Source organism: Mchenga conophoros, linkage group LG15 (genome assembly GCF_057382185.1).
Source record: "Mchenga conophoros isolate Kocher_MC1m ecotype Shallow Benthic linkage group LG15, M_conophoros_male_GT1.1, whole genome shotgun sequence".
Taxonomy (NCBI): domain Eukaryota; kingdom Metazoa; phylum Chordata; class Actinopteri; order Cichliformes; family Cichlidae; genus Mchenga; species Mchenga conophoros.
Window position 1 is genome coordinate 39,891,718 of NC_140540.1, and position 5,977 is coordinate 39,897,694.

The window sequence follows — 5,977 nt, forward strand, 5'->3', positions numbered from 1 at the left end:
CACACACACGACCTCACGCACCTGCCATTCGCACTTCCAAAATTACTGCATGTTATGATGTTAAAAACTGCATTGATACATCCTGGCATGATGTGTTCTAACCTTTGGTGCAATTGATTTATGCAAAGCTAAAGGTGAAGCCATTAGTTTCTGGTATGAGATCCCTCTGTGAGGCCGATTCTGAATTTATAAAATTTCAAGAAGCTCTGATAATTTAATTTGGAGTGCCCTTTTATAGGTTAGGTCACCTGCAGCGTGCCTTGCAAATTGAATAAAGAACAGTAATAGAAAACAGGATGTCAGGTGGGCTCCCTGCTTATAAAATCATTAACAACAGTATGTCTTTTCTCATAAAGGAGCCCATTTATTTTGAGGAGGGAATGTTATGAAAGTGTAGGGAGCAACTCAATTTATTTTTCATTAGGAATTAACTCAGGAGAATCACTGAGAGGGTTAATAGCTGTATGTGTACATAACCAGTATGAACTAATAGGTTTGAGGACAGCCTCTTCGAAAGTCTGTTGCACAGTTTTAAAGTATTGCTCTCATGCAGTGTGCATTTTTAGTGGGTTTGTGTAAATACATGTAGATTTAATGACGCTTAGTGAGTGCATATTAATAAATAATAATAATAAATTTATAATGCCTTAATTATTAACATGTTGCAGTTTTACTTTCACAAGTAAAACAGAAGTTGAGGTCTTTGGTAATGTGACTTATTTGCTATTGAGAAGATTTAGTCATTGTGTTATTTTAAAAGATTAAGAAAGGAGCTACAGATGGCGAGTGCTTTGCTACAACGCCTTTACTGTCTCCTTTATGTATCTTTCATTATTATGAAGTGAAGTGTTTACAAGACTAAATCACATCTCAGCCACAGACTTTGTTTTTGTTTTTTGAGGAAAAATTCAAACACACGAGATTTCGCCAGCCGCCTCCACCCAGAGTGAGCTGGGAAAGACTCCAAACTGAAGCTCACATTTCATAGGTCAAAGGTAAACCTTGCTGGGACCTCATGTAAAAAACATAGACTGTATTAAAAGACAAACATGAAGCATGATTTCCAAAAAAAAAGTTTAAAGGTTTCATCCTTTTATTACTGTCGCCTCTAAATGTTTTCTGTTGTGTTTTGTGTGATTTTGCAGTGCTTTTCTATTTGCTGGTGTATCCTTATGATGCATTACTTTTGACCTCTCAAGGCCAAAGTTTCAAAACTACTCGGCTAGTGGTTAGTGAATGTTTGAGGACAAGACAAGTTTTCCATGCAAACTTTGGCTGACCGTGCCAAAGCAACTGCAAGTTGCAGCTGATTTCAGCTGACCCCCCGTTGTTTCTGGCCTTTAGGCGTGTATGACTGAGACCATGATCAAAATTAGTGAACGGCCACTAGTTCAGCTCTTGTTATATTACCTCCACAAAAGTTCCACACAGGCATCAAAATGTTAAACCACAAATGTTTAGGATGCACAAAAGGCATTTGTTTGTATTCTGATTGTCAGAGTTATTTTATAATGTTCAGTATTTTCCCTCGGAAGAAGAATTCTGCACAAAGATTGTCTCGGTCCATTTACACCAAACACTGAACTTCTTGCATGCTCTCCAGATAAAACTGATCTGAAACAAAAATACATTTTTGTCCCAGATTGCTTTTCGAGAAAGTTGCATTGATGCTACTGTGGTCATATAGAGAGATAATAGAAGCTTCCTGATTTACTGAAATGTATACATTGTATCACTAAGTGCCTCTCTCACTATAGAGCACTATGAACCTTTGCTTGCTTCTTTCAGAAAAGGAATCCCTGCTAGTCAAGGAAGTAGAGCTATCACGACATCCTCACACACACCACCTTCAAGCAGGCACTGTCAAAATTATTACCCTTAAATGTTGAAGCATCTTCAAACGTAACCCATATCTAAATGATGTCCGCTCTCTGCCTCCCCCAGTGAGATGTTCCAATTTGAGAGACAAACTGGTTCATTCTGACACCTAAATCTCCTGCAGGGTATTTTTGTCATGGCCACTGTGCACAATATTTCTAAGCCACGTATTTTTCACATCTATGCACTGGCAAAAAATAGTCCTTAGAATCTGTCATTAACTGCAGTTACACACTATAAGTTAAAATGCTTAGTCTGGTTCATGTCAAACAAATAAAAAGAACTTTAAAGATTTGCATATCTGCACATCCAACTCCAGTACATACACAAACATGCATTACGCTATATTAGACATTTGTGTGATATTTTGTTGCAATTAGCCTGCACGACCTCATGCACAGGCTTATTATAAGCAGACACAAGCCTCATTAAAGTGGTGAGGAACTGGAAAAAGTATTTTCTTCTTCTGGAGGTGGTGACATCGTCAACCCAGCGCGCTGCGGACAGTCGCTACGGTCCCCACACTTTAAACACAGCCGAGGCATAAATGAAGAGCTGAGTTTGTCATGTTTCCCCTAATTTGTCACACATGACTAATGTTTATACTCTACCCTTATCTTTGTAATTTTAAGAGAGGCACGTGTTTCCTCGTTACTCATTTGGCGGGTTAGAAAAACGTCCCCTTGCCCATACCCACACCACAAAAATGGCATAAATCCCAGAATATGTTCAAATGTAATTATTTATGTTACTGAAAGAGATTTAATTTCCTGACTTAAAACCTCTTCAGTTTTTACAATTTAAAGACAGAAACTTAAAGGAAGGACTGTGGCCAAAACAACATCTCTGATGGACAGAGTCTCCCACCCCATGCATGTAAATGTTGCTGAACTGCAGACAGACTGCTGCATCCTAGATGTACGAAGGAGCGTCTCTGCAGGTCCTTCCTCCCTGCAGCTGTCAGACTGTACAATCAGAACTGCTCCCAACAAACATAGATGTTTACATCAATGCTGTAACTGCAATAAGTTAATTAACCGATTCACATTACAACCTGGTTTGCCTCTCATCTGTAGTTATTTTTATTTAATTTAATAACTGTACAGTATTCTGTATATAGTAACCACTGTCCTTAATGTAAATATGTAAGAAAAATTGTGTATGTTTCTGTTCTGTGTCCTGTGTACTGTTTGTTTGTGTATGTGTCTTTTTGGCTGCTGTTACAACCAAATTTCCCCTTGAGGGACAATTAAAGGATTATTCTATTCTATTCTATTCTATTCTATTCTATTCTATTCTATTCTATAGAAACTGAGAATGTTTGTATGCCTGAAACAGAAGAAATATGATAATAAAAAATTACAAAATAAAGCTGTTTTGGTTTAGTAACTTATTTTAAGAAGGACTTGTAGAAAAATATTTACTTCAAATTAGGTCTATTAGAACTAGACATCTAATAAAAAACACCTCAGCTCTGTTTATCATGTAATTTTCATTTATTCATAAAATAAATAAACAAAAACACTAGGTCAGCCAGTTATCTCTGTCTAAGTTGCCTTATTAAATGTTGAGTTATCGGAACAAAAAATGTTAAAAATTTAAAAAAAAGGAACGAGTAAGAGACAAAAATAGAGTGCACCCCCTACCCTGGACTCATGCTGATGGCTTTTGTTTGGGTCATATCAGAATAATGCGGCAAGCAGGTCAAATCCTTTCCGTCCTGAACAGACTTCAACAGAGCTCCTGGTGTTCTCAGCATGACTCAGTCCATGTACAGCAGGAGGTAGAAAACCCTGCCTAATCCCTTCAGTGCTTTTACAAATATCTGTATTTCCCCACTTAGGAGTTCTGAAGATTACTGCCACAGTCTGTGTATCTGTGGACAATGAGTGATTATTGTACCCACATGGTGTTTTTTTATTTGGCCCAGCAATCTATTTTATGGTTCAGGCAGCAATTCTGTCATGGATCCTGGGAATACAGTACAGGATGTGTTATAACCTCTGCGAGACGTGTGAAGTTTTCCATTTTTGGTTGTTTTCTGTGTCCATTGTTTAACCTGTTCTTTAACCTGTACACTTATCATTTTAAATGGAAAACTTTATGTTTGTTTGTTGAACTAAGAGTTCAGAAATGAGGTTTTTAAATTTTTTGAACCTGCAAAATGTTTAGATTGTAAGAATATGGTTTATCGGACAACTCAAATATAGTGTGATAAAATCTTAATGATGTGGGTAAACAAACAATTGAAAATTAAAATAAAAACAAAATCATTTTCAGACAATTATCAAAAAGCAGTGCAAGGAGCCAGAACAGATGTGTGCTGGGTGAGCTAATATCAGTTGCACTGCAACTAATACCAGTTACACCGCAACTGATATTAGTTGCAGTGCAACTAATATCATCAAAAACAAATTTGATTAATTTTAAGAAAATAATGCAAAAAATTTTGCCTGCATAGGTTGATAAAATGTGACAATTTATTGCTTTACTTTTTTTATTATCATAAAATAAAATAAAAAGAAATAAAATAACAGGTTCATGTGTCGTGTTTTATCCATTGAATTACTGTATAGTACAAAACTAAAATGTGCGTCTTTTTCCTGTTTAACGTCATTTTTTAAATTAAGCTTGAACAATGAAATAATTACCAGAAATTTCTTTCTTTTTAACCGGCCTGTTTATTGAACCGTCTGACAAAAAGAAATTAAATATCATTCAATCATTAAATTTGTATTATTTTTCCTGCGTCCAGGATTTTTTTGTGATGTATTGTCTTAACAAATAATTGGGGAAATTAATATTTACATATTTAATATTTAGTTTGATGATGTGGAGGTCCAAAAAACACAAAAACACATGCACCAAATATGACACACTTGTGTTACAGGGTTAAGTAAACAGTAATAACGGCCAATTAAGCGAGGTATTAAAATAACATTTTATTGATAGTATTTTGAATTAAATATCATAAATAACTATCAGTTGGTAATGTGACTACTGCCTGTAGTATTATTGCTAAAATGAGAGTAATGATAATTGTTAATGTTTTTACCCGACTCTGTGATGTGCTGTCAGTCATTTATTTACTGACTCTTATTAGTAACGGGCTCATGCATACTCACCGTGATTTCCCCAGCCTCTGCTGATGTAGAGAAAAAAAAAGGTTTTATACACTGTCATCTGCATAGATCGTGATATTGAGTGCAACACTATTCTTTTATGTATGTCTTCATTAGTGTAATCTGCAGTGTAAGATGTGATTATAATATAAGCTTGAACAGCGAGTACACTCATATGGGTTATTCATGCATGTTGTGTATTAATTAGCAAGGAGCCTCTCTGGTGCGTTTCTTTTCAGGCCGGTTGTTTGAAGTGTTTCTTTACCAGCAGAGGATGCTCATGGCATTGGAGCCAACTCTGAGGAAGAGCCTCTCTTCCTTTTTCCCTGAAAGTTCACCCACCAGGGAGGCTCTGCTAATAAGTTCCCCGGGCTAACCCCAACCTGTTTTCAACCTCATTCCCTACAATATAAAGAGAACTAAAGATGCATTTGTTCTTGTAGATATTTTACTAGAGCTCTCAAATGTTGGACAAAGTATTCAGCACTTCATTCATTGTGGACTTAAAATGTTAAGTATTCGCGTCATGAGATATAAAAATAGAATGTATGGTGCTAAACATAGTTGAATAGTTTCTGTGTTCCTCGCCATTTCATGTGAATAAGGATTAAATAAATTGGAGGGCTAGGCCATTACTGGACATATTTTCACAGCTTAAATCTGAAATGGAAATGAGAGGCAATTATAACAATTTCTAATATCACCATTATTACATGGTGACCCTTCATTTCACACAGTTTGGGCACTTTGGATAAAGCAGGCTTGTTGGAAGTCACACGGGCTTTTATTTTTCTTTCTGTCTGAAAGGGGCACTTGTCTTCGCTTTGACCTCTCAGGAGAGTGCTTTGTGTGCTCACTTTACTATGTGTTTTTTTCTCCCTTCTTCAGCTGTATCAGGGTGTCTGACTGTCCAGGAAAAGTCACCCAATCTGCCCCGCTGACACAGAAAAGGGCTTTTACAGGCTTCTGGGATTTCT